The sequence below is a fragment of the Drosophila bipectinata genome, unplaced genomic scaffold, assembly GCF_030179905.1.
Source record: "Drosophila bipectinata strain 14024-0381.07 unplaced genomic scaffold, DbipHiC1v2 scaffold_180, whole genome shotgun sequence".
In the NCBI taxonomy this organism is placed as follows: domain Eukaryota; kingdom Metazoa; phylum Arthropoda; class Insecta; order Diptera; family Drosophilidae; genus Drosophila; species Drosophila bipectinata.
The window spans coordinates 1-25,000 of record NW_027222822.1 but is presented as its reverse complement, the minus strand read 5'-3'; the positions used below and the strand labels follow the sequence as shown (position 1 = coordinate 25,000).

At 33.5% G+C, this 25,000-nt stretch overlaps 3 non-coding genes and 1 pseudogene across 3 annotated transcripts in view; all 4 read right to left on the bottom strand.

The window, feature by feature from the left end:
- LOC138927181 (small subunit ribosomal RNA) overlaps nucleotides 1-300 on the bottom strand; it is a 1,995-nt gene extending 1,695 nt beyond the window's left edge. The window contains exon 1 of the ribosomal RNA XR_011443711.1: nucleotides 1-300. This exon is cut by the window's left edge and continues 1,695 nt beyond it. This is a non-coding gene — a ribosomal RNA (small subunit ribosomal RNA).
- Nucleotides 301-6,586: 6,286 nt separating this feature from the next.
- LOC138927191 (large subunit ribosomal RNA) lies at nucleotides 6,587-13,670 on the bottom strand (annotated as a pseudogene).
- Nucleotides 13,671-13,990: 320 nt separating this feature from the next.
- Nucleotides 13,991-14,169, bottom strand: LOC138927164 (5.8S ribosomal RNA). The gene has a single exon (XR_011443695.1). It is a non-coding gene; the product is annotated as a 5.8S ribosomal RNA (ribosomal RNA).
- Nucleotides 14,170-14,876: 707 nt separating this feature from the next.
- Nucleotides 14,877-16,871, bottom strand: LOC138927170 (small subunit ribosomal RNA). Its single transcript, XR_011443701.1, has one exon. It is a non-coding gene; the product is annotated as a small subunit ribosomal RNA (ribosomal RNA).
- Nucleotides 16,872-25,000: the final 8,129 nt, after the last annotated feature.

The window sequence follows — 25,000 nt, the reverse complement described above, 5'->3', positions numbered from 1 at the left end:
AGATCTGTCGTCGATACAAGACCATACGATCTGCATGTTATCTAGAGTTCAACCAATATAACGATCTTGCGATCGCTTGGTTTTAGCCTAATAAAAGCACATGTCCCATAAGGTTCATGTTTTAATTGCATGTATTAGCTCTAGAATTACCACAGTTATCCAAGTAACTGTTAACGATCTAAGGAACCATAACTGATATAATGAGCCTTTTGCGGTTTCACTTTTAATGCGTGTGTACTTAGACATGCATGGCTTAATCTTTGAGACAAGCATATAACTACTGGCAGGATCAACCAGAATAATGTTTATATCTTTGATATATTTCATTTTCATATTGATATATAGAAAATAAATATTGCAAATATTTGTATAAATTAAAATATTAACGAATTTGGCCAATTATTATATGGCATTCAATATTCGTTCATTTATTAAAATATATATACATATATATATATATATATATATATTTATAATATATCCCTCGGGTGCCCAACGCATACACCTCAGGGTATATTTTTTTCATGGCTTTTTCTTAAACCCTCGTTTGTGTTAGGGTATTTATATGAGCGGGCGGTCTTTTTATTTATATAAGCCTTCTTTAATATTTTTTTTAATAAAATACAATATTATGCATATATTTAATTCTAAAATATCTTTATATTTTCACATACAACAATTTGTATATATTCACATATATATATTTGCTTAATTTTATAATAAAATTATCGCATATGTATTTTGATAATAAATTTAAAATTTATTTTCTTTGTATATAAAAGTCTAGTTTTATATGATATAAAACTAAGCACTTTTTAATTTTCATATATTTATATATTTTCATATATATAGTTTATTCATATTTATTTATACAATAATAATAATAATAATAATATTACTACTATTATCATATACGTATATGAAATTAAATTTAATTCCATATACTTACTAGGATATAATAAAAAGAAATTTTTATTTGCCTAGAACCAGAAATTAACGATAATAATTGGAAACTTGTCAAATTATAATTTATAATAAGACGTAGACGCTTCAACGATATTATCTAAGTATACAATATAGTGTATATATAATATATAATATAGTATGTTATATTATATAGATAGGCTTACACCACCTACCATATATACCTTTTTGACCACACTTTCGTCAAGCTGGGTATTTATTTGCCTTCTTTCCCTCACCTAAAAATACTCATCGGTATTTTAGTATATTCATATAATATAAATAATATACTATATTGGTAGGACGACACCACCTACCCTATATACCTTTTTGAACACACTTTCGTCAAGCTGGGTATTTATTTGCCTTTTTACCCTCACCTAAATATACTCATCGGTATATTTCAGTATATTTTAGTATATCCATATGAATATGTATATCCATATCCATATCCATATGAAAATAATTTAATATTTCCATATTTATTATAATATAATAAATATTATTATATTATATATATTATATGGTAGGCTATCCCCATCACCTACCATATATTTCATATACATATAAATATTTTCATATCCATATATATTTTTTTATATTCATATATTTTCATATATGTTATATGCATATGTATTCATAACCATATGCTTATATATTAATACTGGCGGTCTTCTGTTTAATATAATATTATTTTAATATTATATTGGTAGGCTGAACACCACCTACCCTATATACCTTTTTGAACACGGTTTCGTCAATCCGGTCATTTATTGTATGGGAAGTATGACTTTCCCACACATATTTGGATATCCATACGATTGCATATCCATATGAAAATATTTTTAATATTTTTAATATATTTTTAATATTTCCATATTTAATATAATATAATTAAATTATTATATTATATATTATATGGTAGGCTATCCCCATCACCTACCATATATTTCATATACATATAAATATTTTCATATCCATATATATTTTTTTATATTCATATATTTTCATATATGTTATATGCATATGTATTCATAACCATATGCTTATATATTAATACTGGCGGTCTTCTGTTTAATATAATATTATTTTAATATTATATTGGTAGGCCGAACACCACCTACCCTATATACCTTTTTGAACACGGTTTCGTCAATCCGGTCATTTATTGTATGGGAAGTATGACTTTCCCACACATATTTGGATATCCATACGATTGCATATCCATATGAAAATATTTTTAATATTTTTAATATATTTTTAATATTTCCATATTTAATATAATATAATTAAATTATTATATTATATATTATATGGTAGGCTATCCTCATCACCTACCATATATTTCATATACATATAAATATTTTCATATCCATATATATTTTTTTATATTCATATATTTTCATATATGTTATATGCATATGTATTCATAACCATATGCTTATATATTAATACTGGCGGTCTTCTGTTTAATATAATATTATTTTAATATTATATTGGTAGGCTGAACACCACCTACCCTATATACCTTTTTGAACACGGTTTCGTCAATCCGGTCATTTATTGTATGGGAAGTATGACTTTCCCACACATATTTGGATATCCATACGATTGCATATCCATATGAAAATATTTTTAATATTTTTAATATATTTTTAATATTTCCATATTTAATATAATATAATTAAATTATTATATTATATATTATATGGTAGGCTATCCCCATCACCTACCATATATTTCATATACATATAAATATTTTCATATCCATATATATTTTTTTATATTCATATATTTTCATATATGTTATATGCATATGTATTCATAACCATATGCTTATATATTAATACTGGCGGTCTTCTGTTTAATATAATATTATTTTAATATTATATTGGTAGGCCGAACACCACCTACCCTATATACCTTTTTGAACACGGTTTCGTCAATCCGGTCATTTATTGTATGGGAAGTATGACTTTCCCACACATATTTGGATATCCATACGATTGCATATCCATATGAAAATATTTTTAATATTTTTAATATATTTTTAATATTTCCATATTTAATATAATATAATTAAATTATTATATTATATATTATATGGTAGGCTATCCTCATCACCTACCATATATTTCATATACATATAAATATTTTCATATCCATATATATTTTTTTATATTCATATATTTTCATATATGTTATATGCATATGTATTCATAACCATATGCTTATATATTAATACTGGCGGTCTTCTGTTTAATATAATATTATTTTAATATTATATTGGTAGGCTGAACACCACCTACCCTATATACCTTTTTGAACACGGTTTCGTCAATCCGGTCATTTATTGTATGGGAAGTATGACTTTCCCACACATATTTGGATATCCATACGATTGCATATCCATATGAAAATATTTTTAATATTTTTAATATATTTTTAATATTTCCATATTTAATATAATATAATTAAATTATTATATTATATATTATATGGTAGGCTATCCCCATCACCTACCATATATTTCATATACATATAAATATTTTCATATCCATATATATTTTTTTATATTCATATATTTTCATATATGTTATATGCATATGTATTCATAACCATATGCTTATATATTAATACTGGCGGTCTTCTGTTTAATATAATATTATTTTAATATTATATTGGTAGGCCGAACACCACCTACCCTATATACCTTTTTGAACACGGTTTCGTCAATCCGGTCATTTATTGTATGGGAAGTATGACTTTCCCACACATATTTGGATATCCATACGATTGCATATCCATATGAAAATATTTTTAATATTTTTAATATATTTTTAATATTTCCATATTTAATATAATATAATTAAATTATTATATTATATATTATATGGTAGGCTATCCTCATCACCTACCATATATTTCATATACATATAAATATTTTCATATCCATATATATTTTTTTATATTCATATATTTTCATATATGTTATATGCATATGTATTCATAACCATATGCTCATATATTAATACTGGCGGTCTTCTGTTTAATATAATATTATTTTAATATTATATTGGTAGGCTGAACACCACCTACCCTATATACCTTTTTGAACACGGTTTCGTCAATCCGGTCATTTATTGTATGGGAAGTATGACTTTCCCACACATATTTGGATATCCATACGATTGCATATCCATATGAAAATATTTTTAATATTTTTAATATATTTTTAATATTTCCATATTTAATATAATATAATTAAATTATTATATTATATATTATATGGTAGGCTATCCTCATCACCTACCATATATTTCATATACATATAAATATTTTCATATCCATATATATTTTTTTATATTCATATATTTTCATATATGTTATATGCATATGTATTCATAACCATATGCTCATATATTAATACTGGCGGTCTTCTGTTTAATATAATATTATTTTAATATTATATTGGTAGGCTGAACACCACCTACCCTATATACCTTTTTGAACACGGTTTCGTCAATCCGGTCATTTATTGTATGGGAAGTATGACTTTCCCACACATATTTGGATATCCATACGATTGCATATCCATATGAAAATATTTTTAATATTTTTAATATATTTTTAATATTTCCATATTTAATATAATATAATTAAATTATTATATTATATATTATATGGTAGGCTATCCTCATCACCTACCATATATTTCATATACATATAAATATTTTCATATCCATATATATTTTTTTATATTCATATATTTTCATATATGTTATATGCATATGTATTCATAACCATATGCTCATATATTAATACTGGCGGTCTTCTGTTTAATATAATATTATTTTAATATTATATTGGCAGGCTGAACACCACCTACCCTATATACCTTTTTGAACACGGTTTCGTCAATCCGGTCATTTATTGTATGGGAAGTATGACTTTCCCACACATATTTGGATATCCATACGATTGCATATCCATATGAAAATATTTTTAATATTTTTAATATATTTTTAATATTTCCATATTTAATATAATATAATTAAATTATTATATTATATATTATATGGTAGGCTAACACCATCACCTACCATATATTCCATATACATATAAATATTTTCATATTCATATATATTTTTTTATATATATTCATATATTTTCATATATGTTATATGCATATGTATTCATAACCATATGCTTATATATTAATACTGGCGATCTTCTGTTTAATATAATATTATTTTAATATTATATTGGTAGGCCGAACACCACCTACCCTATATACCTTTTTGAACACGGTTTCGTCAATCCGGTCATTTATCGTATAGGAAGTACGACTTTCCCACACATATTTGGATATCCATACGATTGCATATCCATATGAAAATATTTTTAATATTTTTAATATTCGTGAGTTTTTAAATAGGGACAGAAGGAATCTCTTGAATTGAATCATGCGCGTCACTAATAAGATGACGAGGCATTTGGCTACCTATGCGAAAGTAATTCAACTCCCGCCGTCTTAAGGTTTAAGACTTATAAAAATATATGTTTAATATTTTTAATATCCGTGAGGTTTTAAATAGGGACAGAAGGAATCTCTTGAATTGAATCATGCGCGTCACTAATAAGATGACGAGGCATTTGGCTACCTATGCGAAAGTAATTCAACTCCCGCCGTCTTAAGGTTTAAGACTTATAAAAATATATGTTTAATATTTTTAATATCCGTGAGGTTTTAAATAGGGACAGAAGGAATCTCTTGAATTGAATCATGCGCGTCACTAATAAGATGACGAGGCATTTGGCTACCTATGCGAAAGTAATTCAACTCCCGCCGTCTTAAGGTTTAAGACTTATAACAATATATGTTTAATATTTTTAATATCCGTGAGGTTTTAAATAGGGACAGAAGGAATCTCTTGAATTGAATCATGCGCGTCACTAATAAGATGACGAGGCATTTGGCTACCTATGCGAAAGTAATTCAACTCCCGCCGTCTTAAGGTTTAAGACTTATAACAATATATGTTTAATATTTTTAATATCCGTGAGGTTTTAAATAGGGACAGAAGGAATCTCTTGAATTGAATCATGCGCGTCACTAATAAGATGACGAGGCATTTGGCTACCTATGCGAAAGTAATTCAACTCCCGCCGTCTTAAAGTTTAAGACTTATAACAATATAAATGAAAAATATTATTTTCATTTTTTACGTCACTAATAAGATGACGAGGCATTTGGCTACCTAAACGAAAGTAATTCAACTCCCGCCGTCTTAAGGTTTAAGACTTATAACAATATAAATGAAAAATATTATTTTCATTTTTCACGTCACTAATAAGATGACGAGGAATTTGGCTACCTAAACGAAAGTAATTCAACTCCCGCCGTCTTAAGGTTTAAGACTTATAACAATATAAATGAAAAATATTATTTTCATTTTTCACGTCACTAAATAAGATGACGAAACAGTTAGTAGGCCACAATTAGTAGGGAAACGTGGACAACCCGTTATAATCCTTATATGCTTTCTTAGATATAGCATATAACGATTTTTTATACTAAATATACATATTTACACATGCATATTTACATTTTTTTTATATTTCGAATCATCAAGCAAAGGATAAGCTTCAGTGGATCGCAGTATGGCAGCTGCTCAACCACTTACAACACCTTGCCCGTTACAAAAGTCGTTTACAATTGATTCTAGGCTTTGTCATTGTATTAAATAATGTTTTCATATGTAACTAGCATGGCATCAGGTGATCAAAGATCCTCCCAATTTACTATGTTACAAATTACATTGGCATCACATCCATTGTCGTTTAAAATATAAATAATAAACTTTAAATGGTTTAGAAGCCATACAATGCAAATTGCCCCTTATTTATCATTGCAGTCCAGCACGGATACGACCTTAGAGGCGTTCAGGCATAATCCAACGGACGTAGCGTCATACCACTGTTCGCTCGAACAAGTATTGTGCCATTGGTCCGTACCTGCGGTTCCTCTCGTACTACGCAGGAATGCTGTCGCAACAACGTTTTGTCATTAGTAGGGTAAAACTAACCTGTCTCACGACGGTCTAAACCCAGCTCACGTTCCCTTGCATGGGTGAACAATCCAACGCTTGGTGAATTTTGCTTCACAATGATAGGAAGAGCCGACATCGAAGGATCAAAAAGCGACGTCGCTATGAACGCTTGGCCGCCACAAGCCAGTTATCCCTATGGTAACTTTTCTGACACCTCTTGTTAAAAACTCTTTAAACCAAAAGGATCGATAGGCCGAGCTTTTGCTGTCCCTGTGTGTACTGAACACCGAGATCAAGTCAGCATTTGCCCTTTTGCTCTATGTGTGGTTTCTGTCCGCACTGAGCTGGCCTTGGGACACCTCCGTTATTATTTGAGAGATGTACCGCCCCAGTCAAACTCCCTACCTGGCAATGTCCTTGAATTGGATCATACCTGAGTAATTGGAGTTATACCAAATTTTCAAATCGATAATACATGAATGCATCTCTCATTAAAGAATTTGTTTGCGATTATATAACAAACTCGTGATACTTTGATCAAGAAGCTTGCATCAAAACCCAATACCATAAGATATAATAAATATATCCGTATAATGGCTAGGAAATGATACACGTTCCATTTAATCAAGTAAGTAAGGAAACAATAAGAGTAGTGGTATTTCATTGTCGATACCAAACCGAAGTCTAATATCTCCCACTTATTCTACACCTCTTATGTCTCCTTACACTGCCAGATTAGAGTCAAGCTCAAAAGGGTCTTCTTTCCCCGCTAATTATTCCAAGCCCGTTCCCTTGGCTGTGGTTTCGCTAGATAGTAGATAGGGACAGAAGGAATCTCGTTAATCCATTCATGCGCGTCACTAATTAGATGACGAGGCATTTGGCTATTTTTTTTTTTTTTTTTTTTTTTTTTGTTCGCTAAGGATCGTAAAAATCTTCAAAAGATACACACTCAGGTTATGATGTTATTTAGCCAATAAGAGTGTGCATGCACGATTCATCTTGTGGGTTCATACGACCCAGAAGACGCCTACGTACTAAAAACCGCCTCGTTTTTAAGCGAATTTTATGCCGTTTTTAGATGTTATGCTACGGCAGCAAGCTTTTAATATGAACGTGATGCATGACTAAGTCCAATCACGCGTGTATCCCGACAGATACATGAATTGTCGCCAACTCCAGAGACCACCACTGATTACCCGGACACTAATGATATGACTATCACTAGTGCTGAGGAGGTCTGAAGCAATCAGCCGTTTTACCGACTGACCGCTCCATATTCCTCTCCAGTTCACAGTGGCGGAATGGAACTCAACAACATGTTGCGAGCCGAAAAGTCTCCGCAAATTTGTCCGTATGTCCGGTGTCTCGTACTTCTCGACTTTGCGCTGATGCGCTTGGTCGAGAGAATGTCCGTCGGTCACTACCTGCGCGTCAATCACATAAATGTGATTTTGTCGGATAGCTACCAGGTCGGGTTTATTCAATCCGGTCTCGCCCTGCAGACTTGGTTCAACATGAACGACGCAGCCTTTCCTCTCAAGTCCCCGCTTGATTAGATTTACTACGCCGTCGTGCCGAGCTATCCTCCTCCCATGAGTACGATAGCATTGCTGCAAGATGTGGTTTGTTGTTTCGGGAGCATCACATCCTGCACGGCACCGTCTTCCCAATTCGTGCCTTCCCCTCGTGGTACGAGACCTTGAGGGTAGGGCATTTATCCGCAGTTTGATTCCTTCTGTATATTCCCTTCCTGTTAGCAAACGCGTGGGTTGGACAACCCATCCGTGTTGCGGAGCAAAACGCTCTGCTTCACGGAGCCCGCCACCATCAACAGACATGTGCAACCTATTTGCCAAGTACGAATCTACCTGTAGACGGGTTAACAACTCTTGACTTCCAGCCTGAAGCCTATCCCGGGCCCTCCGCATTTCGTCTTCCACGAAAGAGCTGGCTACCTCGGATTGCTCGAGGTGAGGCCATTTTATACTGCTCAATCGCTTCAAACGAAGCATCGGTGCTATCCATCTCAACGATGGTAACCCGAGACCCCCACTTCTGTGGGGGGCATGGAAAAAAGAAGTTGGTACGTCTACCGGAAGCCTCAACCACTTCCGTGCGGTATATCGAACCAATGTGTCAAATTTCTTCAGAACGCCTATCGTCACACTCCCAAGGGTCAGCTTGTGATAGAGTTGTGGGATAAGGACAGTCCGAAGGGCAAATAACTTCTGCTGTGGCTTCAGGGGGGCCCGAGTCAATCTCAACAGCTTCGGTTGCAACTCCTCAGCTGGATTGTACCGGACCCGCCCATCCGCAGTGAATTTAATCCCTAAATACTTCCACTCGTCAGTGCGCTTCAGTGAAGGAACCTCGCGCTCCCCAATCAAAAAGCTCCGCCGTTCCACGACAGTACACTTTTGCTTGGCTTGCCCCTTTATGCTGACAGTGAAACACTTGTCAGTGTTAAGGGTGAGGCCCACAGAGGAGAGAAAGCCAACTGTGGTGTCCAACAATTTCTGAAGGCCCATCGGAGTTTCCGCAAAAAGGACTATATCATCTGCGAACGCAGCCGCATTTGTCATAGCGTTTCCGACTTTGGCACCAATCTCACTGGGTAAGGACCTAAGTAACCGGTCAATGACCAGATTAAATAGTATGGGAGACAAAGGGTCACCCTGCTTGACGCCTCTTGCAGGAATGAACTCCCTTGAAACCCACCCGTTCCCAGTTAGCATTGTGCCGCCGCCCTCGTACGAATTCCGTATGTAGTTGATTAGTCCTTGTGGGGCACCATACGAAGCCAATGTGTTGTAGACCGCTTTGTGAGCTACCGCATCAAAGGCTTTACTAACATCGAGGGTCCCGATGTAGCACGATTTAAATCGCTTATGATGTTCCCTTAGAACTAAATCAACAATCGTCGTATTGTCAGCACACCCATCGGTCGGTAGGAACCCTCGCTGACGCGAATCCCAGTTGACTGCACTAATCAACCGGGCTGCCAAAATGGCATTTAGTTGCCTAACCAAAACCGAGGGGACTGAAATAGGACGATAGTCTTGCGGACGACTTGCCGTCGCCATCTTCGGGATGAAGATGGTTCTGGCCAGACGGATGGAGTACGGAAGTCTCCCACACCAGAGAATTAAGTTCATTATGCGTAGCATAATGCCATCGGGGATACTCCTGGCAGTTCTTGGAGTAATCCCGTCCGGGCCTGGAGAACCTGATAATTTGACCTTATGGGCCCTAAGATCGCGCTGGTTCACAGCGGACCATACTCTCTCCAACGAATGTTCCATGTGGAACGAGGCGTGTTCGATGGAGCTTGAGCTAGGCGTGGTCATTATCTGTTTCCAATATGGCTCCATAATTTCCTGGGGTGGCTGCACCGACTCGTCAGCGCCCTCCAGCAGGGACTTTATGCATCTTCCCGGATGTTTATCCCAGTTACGCTGAACCCTAGCGTACTGCTGCCTTCTACGCTGTCTCATATTTCGAGGCTCCGTTCGGGGCCTCGTCAGAATGTGCGGTTCATTCCGTGGCGGAAAAATTTCCATGAGATAGCAAGATAAACTTTGGAGAGTGGTTTCCTGTCCCGAGACCTGCGCATTATCTACGATAGTTTGCAGGACCTCGGCTCTCCACCGGGAATCGCATACTACTGGGGCATAGCCCTGTAGTACCCTGAGGATTTCGCTGTTCGTCTGTTCGTGTGGTCTGATTGGTCCCGAAGATGATGTTGATACTCGTCGGTTTTGCTCGCTATTACTAGGGCGGCGCTGTGAGGTATTCGACTCTAATGCTTCTGGGGTGGGAACAGATTGCCCTCTTATCTGTTCCAGTTTTGCCTTATATTCACCCCTCTTCCGATATGAAGAAATTGCATCGGAACTGCGGTGTGTAAAAATTTCCGCTAGCTTTTTATTTAGATGTCGAATACCACTTGCTGCAAGCTCGACCTCCTTTCTCGCCATCATCAACGTTTCTTCCTCTGACCACCTCGCTTTTTTATCAACACGAAGAGAGTCATAGTTACTCCCGCCGTTGACCCGCGCTTACTTGAATTTCTTCACTTTGACATTCAGAGCACTGGGCAGAAATCACATTGTGTCAACACCCGCTAGGGCCATCACAATGCTTTGTTTTAATTAGACAGTCGGATTCCCCAAGTCCGTGCCAGTTCTGAATTGATTGTTAATTGATAATCGTTATAATTAATAAGAACTAATTGGTTTGACCCAACTAGTATTCTTAAAAATTTTAGCAAGAAAGTTCCACAATTGGATACGTAACTAAACTATCCGGGGAACAAGTTACAACCATAAATGATTATAACTCTATTTACCCAGAACGAGCACATAAACCATATTATTGTTTCCCAATCAAGCCCGACTATCTCAATCTTCAGAGCCAATCCTTATCCCGAAGTTACGGATCTAATTTGCCGACTTCCCTTACCTACATTATTCTATCGACTAGAGACTCTTCACCTTGGAGACCAGCTGCGGATATTGGTACGGCCTGTTGAGAAGTTTGCGTATCCCCACCATAAATTTTCAAGGTCCGAGGAGAAAATATCGACACAACAGTATATGTCATGCTCTTCTAGCCCATCTACCATATCTCTCTGCGAAAGACTTCCATGGTAGTACGACTATAAAACAGAAAAGAAAACTCTTCCGATATCTCTCGACGGCTTCTTTATGGTCGTTCCTGTTGCCAGGATGAGCACGAGGCCCATATTTAATAACAAACGGATACTCAACAGGTTACGGAATTGGAACCGTATTCCCTTTCGTTCAAAATTATTCAAGTATATAATTTTCACAATAATTGTAATATTTATTTTTACTTGAAAATTTTCGGCTTTCGCCTTGAACTTAGGACCGACTAACTCGTGATCAACCACTGTTCACACGAAACCCTTCTCCACTTCAGTCCTCCAAGGTCTCATTCGATTATTTGCTACTACCACCAAGATCTGTACCAATAGCAGCTCCATGCAGGCTTACGCCAAACACTTCTACGCATACCATTGTACCTTCCTACTCACTAAAGTTTCAAAATTTATATTACAAGTAATATAAATCATCTACTTTAGCGGTAATGTATAGGTATACAACTTAAGCGCCATCCATTTTAAGGGCTAGTTGCTTCGGCAGGTGAGTTGTTACACACTCCTTAGCGGATTTCGACTTCCATGATCACCGTCCTGCTGTTTTAAGCAACCAACGCCTTTCATGGTTTCTGCATGAGTTGTTAATTTGGGCACCGTAACATTACGTTTGGTTCATCCCACAGCGCCAGTTCTGCTTACCAAAAGTGGCCCACTGGGCACATTATATCATAACCTTAAACTTCATATCAAGAAAGTTAAGGTTCTTACCCATTTAAAGTTTGAGAATAGGTTAAGATCGTTTCGACCCTAAGGCCTCTAATCATTCGCTTTACCAGATAAGATTATTTTATATAACATTAAAATGCACCAGCTATCCTGAGGGAAACTTCGGAAGGAACCAGCTACTAGATGGTTCGATTGGTCTTTCGCCCCTATACTCAATTCTGACAATCGATTTGCACGTCAGAACTGTTTCGGTCTTCCATCAGGGTTTCCCCTGACTTCAACCTGATCAAGTATAGTTCACCATCTTTCGGGTCACAGCATATCTGCTCAAGGTACGTTCCAGTTAGAGGTATAAATAATATAAATATTATTATACATAACTATATAGAACGCCCCGGGATTGTGTTAATTAACTATAAAATAGTTAAAAAACTAATCCCATTAATAGTCAAGTTAATTACGCTATTAGGTTTATATCCCAATAACTTGCACATATGTTAGACTCCTTGGTCCGTGTTTCAAGACGGGTCCCGAAGGTATCCTGAATCTTTCGCATTGTTAATCATACAAGTGCATATAATAAACACAAAAATCAATGATAATTATGCCATTATATAATTCCGAAAAATTAACGCACTGTATTCTTATTAATCTATCAACACTTTATCAAATTAATGACATTTATCCTATGTTAAAATGCAAGCATAATAATTTGAATAAACTATAAGTCATATTTTATGATAAATTATATATGTTAATAGATTACAATGTCCTTATATGGAAAAAATGCACACTATTTCTATAATATTATTTAAATATTATAACTTTAATGATGAATTTTCCATAATGGATATTCAGGTTCATCGGGCTTAACCTCTAAGCAGTTTCACGTACTATTTAACTCTCTATTCAGAGTTCTTTTCAACTTTCCCTCACGGTACTTGTTTACTATCGGTCTCATGGTTATATTTAGTTTTAGATGGAGTTTACCACCCACTTAGTGCTGCACTATCAAGCAACACGACTCTTTGGAAACATCATCTAGTAATCATTAACGTTATACGGGCCTGGCACCCTCTATGGGTAAATGGCCTCATTTAAGAAGGACTTAAATCGTTAATTTCTCATACTAGAATATTGACGCTCCATACACTGCATCTCACATTTGCCATATAGACAAAGTGACTTAGTGCTGAACTGATTTCTTTTCGCTCGCCGCTACTAAGAAAATCCTTGTTAGTTTCTTTTCCTCCCCTAATTAATATGCTTAAATTCAGGGGGTAGTCCCATATGAGTTGAGGTTGTATAAAGCAATGTATATATATATATAAACAATATATCTCTATGAAGAACAATATATTTGATATATTTTCAATTTTCGCATCTTTAAATAAGAGACAATTCTAGTTAAAAAAAATTTAATTTTTTTTATGCTAGACATTTCTCAGTATTATTTGAATTGAAAAAAGAAAGAATTGTATATCTTCATTTTTTCTTTTATAAATATTTGAGATAATTGCTTTTATATTTAATATTATGAATATATAAATATATCCAATAATATACCATATGCATATCATTATAAAAATATATAATAATAAGCAACTTTATTAGCATAGTCTTACAACCCTCAACCATATGTAGTCCAAGCAGCACTATAAAATTAATTAAAGTACATAACAGCATGGACTGCGATATGCGTTCAAAATGTCGATGTTCATGTGTCCTGCAGTTCACACGATGACGCACAGTTTGCTGCGTTCTTCATCGACCCATGAGCCGAGTGATCCACCGCTTAGAGTTTTATAAATATATATAAATATACAATTCGTCAATTATGTTTTTATTGAAAGAAATTAAAAATACACCATTTAACTGGCATATATCAATTCCTTCAATAAAGTTATTTTTATACCTAAAATAATTGTTGCGAAATGTCTTAGTTTTATATAATCAATATAAATATAATTTATATTGTTTTAATATTATATAAAGCATTAACCTGTATATCAGGTACAACAATGTATATTTTAGGTGTTGCATTTATCAATGTATGCGCATAATTTAATATGAACAATACATCACGCAACGCATGTATATTAATTAAATATACACGCAATTTATATTCAATATATTCGTCTATATTTAAACATATAAAATATGTTTAATTTTTTGATATACCTAAAATAATTGTTGCGAAATGTCTTAGTTTTATATAATCAATATAAATATAATTTATATTGTTTTAATATTATATAAAGCATTAACCTGTATATCAGGTACAACAATGTATATTTTAGGTGTTGCATTTATCAATGTATGCGCATAATTTAATATGAACAATACATCACGCAACGCATGTATATTAATTAAATATACACGCAATTTATATTGAAGACAACAAATGGTCTATATATTCAATATAATATATATGTCTTTTATTTTTGGGTAATTTTTATTTATATATTTATATATAATAAATATTTTAATAACGGATAAGATTCATTCAATAATGATCCTTCCGCAGGTTCACCTACGGAAACCTTGTTACGACTTTTACTTCCTCTAAATAATCAAGTTCGGTCAACTTCTGCGAAACAACCGTAACACACAAGGCGTCACAGTGATCACGTCCGGAGACCTCACTAAATAATTCAATCGGTAGTAGCGACGGGCGGTGTGCACAAAGGGCAGGGACGTAATCAATGCGAGTTAATGACTCACACTTACTAGGAATTCCAAGTTCATGTGAACAGTTTCAGTTCACAATCCCAAGCATGAAAGTGGTTCAGCGGTTTACCCGGACCTCTCGGTCTAGGAAATACACGTTGATACTTTCATTGTAGCGCGCGTGCAGCCCAGGACATCTAAGGGCATCACAGACCTGTTATTGCTCAATCTCATTATTGCTAGACGCAATTTGTCCATTTAAGAAGCTAGTATCCTTATAATGGGACAAACCAACAGGTACGGCTCCACTTATATAAACACATTCAAACACAATAAACATTTTACTGCTACCATGAATGAAGGCTATATAAGCTTCAACACCATAATCCTGAAGATATCTATTTAATATATTTGAGTCTCGTTCGTTATCGGAATTAACCAGACAAATCACTCCACGAACTAAGAACGGCCATGCACCACCACCCATAGATTCGAGAAAGAGCTATCAATCTGTCTTACACACTTATGTTCGGACCTGGTAAGTTTTCCCGTGTTGAGTCAAATTAAGCCGCAGGCTCCACTCCTGGTGGTGCCCTTCCGTCAATTCCTTTAAGTTTCAGCTTTGCAACCATACTTCCCCCGGAGCCCAAAAGCTTTGGTTTCCCGGGAAGCGACTGAGAGAGCCATAAAAGTAGCTACACCCAATTGCTAGCTGGCATCGTTTATGGTTAGAACTAGGGCGGTATCTGATCGCCTTCGAACCTCTAACTTTCGTTCTTGATTAATGAAAACATCTTTGGCAAATGCTTTCGCTTAAGTTAGTCTTACGACGGTCCAAGAATTTCACCTCTCGCGTCGTAATACTAATGCCCCCAAACTGCTTCTATTAATCATTACCTCTTGATCTGAAAACCAATGAAAGCAGAACAGAGGTCTTATTTCATTATCCCATGCACAGAATATTCAGGCATTTGAAGCCTGCTTTAAGCACTCTAATTTGTTCAAAGTAATTGTACCGGCCCACAATAACACTCGTTTAAGAGCACTAATGCAGGTTTTTAAATAGGAGGAACATATGAAAAAATACAAGTATTTAAACATATATAAGAACTCCACCGGTAATACGCTTACATACATAAAGGTATAGTACTAACTACAATTGTATGTTGTACTACCCGTATGAAGCACAAGTTCAACTACGAACGTTTTAACCGCAACAACTTTAATATACGCTATTGGAGCTGGAATTACCGCGGCTGCTGGCACCAGACTTGCCCTCCAATTGGTCCTTGTTAAAGGATTTAAAGTGTACTCATTCCAATTACAGGGCCTCGGATATGAGTCCTGTATTGTTATTTTTCGTCACTACCTCCCCGAGCTGGGAGTGGGTAATTTACGCGCCTGCTGCCTTCCTTAGATGTGGTAGCCGTTTCTCAGGCTCCCTCTCCGGAATCGAACCCTGATTCCCCGTTACCCGTTGCAACCATGGTAGTCCTAGATACTACCATCAAAAGTTGATAGGGCAGACATTTGAAAGATCTGTCGTCGGTACAAGACCATACGATCTGCATGTTATCTAGAGTTCAACCAATATAACGATCTTGCGATCGCTTGGTTTTAGCCTAATAAAAGCACATGTCCCATAAGGTTCATGTTTTAATTGCATGTATTAGCTCTAGAATTACCACAGTTATCCAAGTAACTGTTAACGATCTAAGGAACCATAACTGATATAATGAGCCTTTTGCGGTTTCACTTTTAATGCGTGTGTACTTAGACATGCATGGCTTAATCTTTGAGACAAGCATATAACTACTGGCAGGATCAACCAGAATAATGTTTATATCTTTGATATATTTCATTTTCATATTGATATATAGAAAATAAATATTGCAAATATTTGTATAAATTAAAATATTAACGAATTTGGCCAATTATTATATGGCATTCAATATTCGTTCATTTATTAAAATATATATATATATATATATTTATAATATATCCCTCGGGTGCCCAACGCATACACCTCAGGGTATATTTTTTTCATGGCTTTTTCTTAAACCCTCGTTTGTGTTAGGGTATTTATATGAGCGGGCGGTCTTTTTATTTATATAAGCCTTCTTTAATATTTTTTTTAATAAAATACAATATTATGCATATATTTAATTCTAAAATATCTTTATATTTTCACATACAACAATTTGTATATATTCACATATATATATTTGCTTAATTTTATAATAAAATTATCGCATATGTATTTTGATAATAAATTTAAAATTTATTTTCTTTGTATATAAAAGTCTAGTTTTATATGATATAAAACTAAGCACTTTTTAATTTTCATATATTTATATATTTTCATATATATAGTTTATTCATATTTATTTATACAATAATAATAATAATAATAATATTACTACTATTATCATATACGTATATGAAATTAAATTTAATTCCATATACTTACTAGGATATAATAAAAAGAAATTTTTATTTGCCTAGAACCAGAAATTAACGATAATAATTGGAAACTTGTCAAATTATAATTTATAATAAGACGTAGACGCTTCAACGATATTATCTAAGTATACAATATAGTGTATATATAATATATAATATAGTATGTTATATTATATAGATAGGCTTACACCACCTACCATATATACCTTTTTGACCACACTTTCGTCAAGCTGGGTATTTATTTGCCTTCTTTCCCTCACCTAAAAATACTCATCGGTATTTTAGTATATTCATATAATATAAATAATATACTATATTGGTAGGACGACACCACCTACCCTATATACCTTTTTGAACACACTTTCGTCAAGCTGGGTATTTATTTGCCTTTTTACCCTCACCTAAATATACTCATCGGTATATTTCAGTATATTTTAGTATATCCATATGAATATGTATATCCATATCCATATCCATATGAAAATAATTTAATATTTCCATATTTATTATAATATAATAAATATTATTATATTATATATATTATATGGTAGGCTATCCCCATCACCTACCATATATTTCATATACATATAAATATTTTCATATCCATATATATTTTTTATATTCATATATTTTCATATATGTTATATGCATATGTATTCATAACCATATGCTTATATATTAATACTGGCGGTCTTCTGTTTAATATAATATTATTTTAATATTATATTGGTAGGCTGAACACCACCTACCCTATATACCTTTTTGAACACGGTTTCGTCAATCCGGTCATTTATTGTATGGGAAGTATGACTTTCCCACACATATTTGGATATCCATACGATTGCATATCCATATGAAAATATTTTTAATATTTTTAATATATTTTTAATATTTCCATATTTAATATAATATAATTAAATTATTATATTATATATTATATGGTAGGCTATCCCCATCACCTACCATATATTTCATATACATATAAATATTTTCATATCCATATATATTTTTTTATATTCATATATTTTCATATATGTTATATGCATATGTATTCATAACCATATGCTTATATATTAATACTGGCGGTCTTCTGTTTAATATAATATTATTTTAATATTATATTGGTAGGCCGAACACCACCTACCCTATATACCTTTTTGAACACGGTTTCGTCAATCCGGTCATTTATTGTATGGGAAGTATGACTTTCCCACACATATTTGGATATCCATACGATTGCATATCCATATGAAAATATTTTTAATATTTTTAATATATTTTTAATATTTCCATATTTAATATAATATAATTAAATTATTATATTATATATTATATGGTAGGCTATCCTCATCACCTACCATATATTTCATATACATATAAATATTTTCATATCCATATATATTTTTTTATATTCATATATTTTCATATATGTTATATGCATATGTATTCATAACCATATGCTTATATATTAATACTGGCGGTCTTCTGTTTAATATAATATTATTTTAATATTATATTGGTAGGCTGAACACCACCTACCCTATATACCTTTTTGAACACGGTTTCGTCAATCCGGTCATTTATTGTATGGGAAGTATGACTTTCCCACACATATTTGGATATCCATACGATTGCATATCCATATGAAAATATTTTTAATATTTTTAATATATTTTTAATATTTCCATATTTAATATAATATAATTAAATTATTATATTATATATTATATGGTAGGCTATCCCCATCACCTACCATATATTTCATATACATATAAATATTTTCATATCCATATATATTTTTTTATATTCATATATTTTCATATATGTTATATGCATATGTATTCATAACCATATGCTTATATATTAATACTGGCGGTCTTCTGTTTAATATAATATTATTTTAATATTATATTGGTAGGCCGAACACCACCTACCCTATATACCTTTTTGAACACGGTTTCGTCAATCCGGTCATTTATTGTATGGGAAGTATGACTTTCCCACACATATTTGGATATCCATACGATTGCATATCCATATGAAAATATTTTTAATATTTTTAATATATTTTTAATATTTCCATATTTAATATAATATAATTAAATTATTATATTATATATTATATGGTAGGCTATCCTCATCACCTACCATATATTTCATATACATATAAATATTTTCATATCCATATATATTTTTTTATATTCATATATTTTCATATATGTTATATGCATATGTATTCATAACCATATGCTTATATATTAATACTGGCGGTCTTCTGTTTAATATAATATTATTTTAATATTATATTGGTAGGCTGAACACCACCTACCCTATATACCTTTTTGAACACGGTTTCGTCAATCCGGTCATTTATTGTATGGGAAGTATGACTTTCCCACACATATTTGGATATCCATACGATTGCATATCCATATGAAAATATTTTTAATATTTTTAATATATTTTTAATATTTCCATATTTAATATAATATAATTAAATTATTATATTATATATTATATGGTAGGCTATCCCCATCACCTACCATATATTTCATATACATATAAATATTTTCATATCCATATATATTTTTTTATATTCATATATTTTCATATATGTTATATGCATATGTATTCATAACCATATGCTTATATATTAATACTGGCGGTCTTCTGTTTAATATAATATTATTTTAATATTATATTGGTAGGCCGAACACCACCTACCCTATATACCTTTTTGAACACGGTTTCGTCAATCCGGTCATTTATTGTATGGGAAGTATGACTTTCCCACACATATTTGGATATCCATACGATTGCATATCCATATGAAAATATTTTTAATATTTTTAATATATTTTTAATATTTCCATATTTAATATAATATAATTAAATTATTATATTATATATTATATGGTAGGCTATCCTCATCACCTACCATATATTTCATATACATATAAATATTTTCATATCCATATATATTTTTTTATATTCATATATTTTCATATATGTTATATGCATATGTATTCATAACCATATGCTCATATATTAATACTGGCGGTCTTCTGTTTAATATAATATTATTTTAATATTATATTGGTAGGCTGAACACCACCTACCCTATATACCTTTTTGAACACGGTTTCGTCAATCCGGTCATTTATTGTATGGGAAGTATGACTTTCCCACACATATTTGGATATCCATACGATTGCATATCCATATGAAAATATTTTTAATATTTTTAATATATTTTTAATATTTCCATATTTAATATAATATAATTAAATTATTATATTATATATTATATGGTAGGCTATCCTCATCACCTACCATATATTTCATATACATATAAATATTTTCATATCCATATATATTTTTTTATATTCATATATTTTCATATATGTTATATGCATATGTATTCATAACCATATGCTCATATATTAATACTGGCGGTCTTCTGTTTAATATAATATTATTTTAATATTATATTGGCAGGCTGAACACCACCTACCCTATATACCTTTTTGAACACGGTTTCGTCAATCCGGTCATTTATTGTATGGGAAGTATGACTTTCCCACACATATTTGGATATCCATACGATTGCATATCCATATGAAAATATTTTTAATATTTTTAATATATTTTTAATATTTCCATATTTAATATAATATAATTAAATTATTATATTATATATTATATGGTAGGCTAACACCATCACCTACCATATATTCCATATACATATAAATATTTTCATATTCATATATATTTTTTTATATATATTCATATATTTTCATATATGTTATATGCATATGTATTCATAACCATATGCTTATATATTAATACTGGCGATCTTCTGTTTAATATAATATTATTTTAATATTATATTGGTAGGCCGAACACCACCTACCCTATATACCTTTTTGAACACGGTTTCGTCAATCCGGTCATTTATCGTATAGGAAGTACGACTTTCCCACACATATTTGGATATCCATACGATTGCATATCCATATGAAAATATTTTTAATATTTTTAATATTCGTGAGTTTTTAAATAGGGACAGAAGGAATCTCTTGAATTGAATCATGCGCGTCACTAATAAGATGACGAGGCATTTGGCTACCTATGCGAAAGTAATTCAACTCCCGCCGTCTTAAGGTTTAAGACTTATAAAAATATATGTTTAATATTTTTAATATCCGTGAGGTTTTAAATAGGGACAGAAGGAATCTCTTGAATTGAATCATGCGCGTCACTAATAAGATGACGAGGCATTTGGCTACCTATGCGAAAGTAATTCAACTCCCGCCGTCTTAAGGTTTAAGACTTATAAAAATATATGTTTAATATTTTTAATATCCGTGAGGTTTTAAATAGGGACAGAAGGAATCTCTTGAATTGAATCATGCGCGTCACTAATAAGATGACGAGGCATTTGGCTACCTATGCGAAAGTAATTCAACTCCCGCCGTCTTAAGGTTTAAGACTTATAACAATATATGTTTAATATTTTTAATATCCGTGAGGTTTTAAATAGGGACAGAAGGAATCTCTTGAATTGAATCATGCGCGTCACTAATAAGATGACGAGGCATTTGGCTACCTATGCGAAAGTAATTCAACTCCCGCCGTCTTAAGGTTTAAGACTTATAACAATATATGTTTAATATTTTTAATATCCGTGAGGTTTTAAATAGGGACAGAAGGAATCTCTTGAATTGAATCATGCGCGTCACTAATAAGATGACGAGGCATTTGGCTACCTATGCGAAAGTAATTCAACTCCCGCCGTCTTAAAGTTTAAGACTTATAACAATATAAATGAAAAATATTATTTTCATTTTTTACGTCACTAATAAGATGACGAGGCATTTGGCTACCTAAACGAAAGTAATTCAACTCCCGCCGTCTTAAGGTTTAAGACTTATAACAATATAAATGAAAAATATTATTTTCATTTTTCACGTCACTAATAAGATGACGAGGAATTTGGCTACCTAAACGAAAGTAATTCAACTCCCGCCGTCTTAAGGTTTAAGACTTATAACAATATAAATGAAAAATATTATTTTCATTTTTCACGTCACTAAATAAGATGACGAAACAGTTAGTAGGCCACAATTAGTAGGGAAACGTGGACAACCCGTTATAATCCTTATATGCTTTCTTAGATATAGCATATAACGATTTTTTATACTAAATATACATATTTACACATGCATATTTACATTTTTTTTATATTTCGAATCATCAAGCAAAGGATAAGCTTCAGTGGATCGCAGTATGGCAGCTGCTCAACCACTTACAACACCTTGCCCGTTACAAAAGTCGTTTACAATTGATTCTAGGCTTTGTCATTGTATTAAATAATGTTTTCATATGTAACTAGCATGGCATCAGGTGATCAAAGATCCTCCCAATTTACTATGTTACAAATTACATTGGCATCACATCCATTGTCGTTTAAAATATAAATAATAAACTTTAAATGGTTTAGAAGCCATACAATGCAAATTGCCCCTTATTTATCATTGCAGTCCAGCACGGATACGACCTTAGAGGCGTTCAGGCATAATCCAACGGACGTAGCGTCATACCACTGTTCGCTCGAACAAGTATTGTGCCATTGGTCCGTACCTGCGGTTCCTCTCGTACTACGCAGGAATGCTGTCGCAACAACGTTTTGTCATTAGTAGGGTAAAACTAACCTGTCTCACGACGGTCTAAACCCAGCTCACGTTCCCTTGCATGGGTGAACAATCCAACGCTTGGTGAATTTTGCTTCACAATGATAGGAAGAGCCGACATCGAAGGATCAAAAAGCGACGTCGCTATGAACGCTTGGCCGCCACAAGCCAGTTATCCCTATGGTAACTTTTCTGACACCTCTTGTTAAAAACTCTTTAAACCAAAAGGATCGATAGGCCGAGCTTTTGCTGTCCCTGTGTGTACTGAACACCGAGATCAAGTCAGCATTTGCCCTTTTGCTCTATGTGTGGTTTCTGTCCGCACTGAGCTGGCCTTGGGACACCTCCGTTATTATTTGAGAGATGTACCGCCCCAGTCAAACTCCCTACCTGGCAATGTCCTTGAATTGGATCATACCTGAGTAATTGGAGTTATACCAAATTTTCAAATCGATAATACATGAATGCATCTCTCATTAAAGAATTTGTTTGCGATTATATAACAAACTCGTGATACTTTGATCAAGAAGCTTGCATCAAAACCCAATACCAGGCTAGGAAATGATACACGTTCCATTTAATCAAGTAAGTAAGGAAACAATAAGAGTAGTGGTATTTCATTGTCGATACCAAACCGAAGTCTAATATCTCCCACTTATTCTACACCTCTTATGTCTCCTTACACTGCCAGATTAGAGTCAAGCTCAAAAGGGTCTTCTTTCCCCGCTAATTATTCCAAGCCCGTTCCCTTGGCTGTGGTTTCGCTAGATAGTAGATAGGGACAATGAGCGTCTTGGATCTCTCCTTTCTTATTTAACGTGACGTGTTTCACAGAAGTGAATTACAACCACGGCACTCCAATATACCCATAAATGAGTATATAGTGCATGAGCACAGTTTAAGCGCCAGCTAACGCCCTAGAATAGAAGCTATAGCAAATACATAGCAACTAGCCTAGTACCAATTCTAGCATCTGTAAATCGGACAGAATACTACCCCTTGGTGAGGAGCGAAGTGCATCTAACACCTCTTCTGGTCTATGGGTCCCAGCACCCGGTTGTGTAACGCAACTCCACATCGAATCCGAGGACTCTACCCGCGATTTGGGTATCAACCACAGCCACCACGATACTCCCACAAGGGGGCCAACCTCACTGAACAGCCTTGGCACTGTTCACCCGTGGTACCGAAGTTTGTGGGCTCGGTGACCCACCCCTTTAGCTCCGACAAGCTCGGATGGGGGGCCCTGCCATGTTAGTCGCCTCCTACGACAAGCTATGGCGAACTGTGGTAGAATTCTTCGCCGCTAACCACACGGCACAGTAGCGTCAGGGTCGTCAACAATAGCATCTTAATTCCATGGCGTCAGTGTATGTTCATATTCCAGCGAGTAGTCCAATAAAAATTCCAAAAATCCAGATGAGAGAGGTTCAGTGTTTTAGCGCACAAAGTAACTTGGATTTGCTGGCAACCCATTAATCAGATTCTGCCATCGATAAGTATTAGTTCTGCGCCAGAAAACAGCCTCGGCAAACAATTGAAATAGTCTCATTTGTTCAGAGTTTCTAACCACTCCCGAGAAAATCCATTCGTCTTGCTCACGAACTATTCCTAGAGAATCTAGATGTCTAAGGTCATCGTACAATATGCATTCACATAAAACGTGCAGCCAATCTTCACTCGAAGCTCCACATAAACATGAAGCTATGTGGTTTCGATTTCTCTGCTGCAGAAACGCATTGAAGGATCCATGTCCTGTCATTAGGAAGCCAGCCTTCAGTTTGAAACTAAAATCTTTGTTGATATAC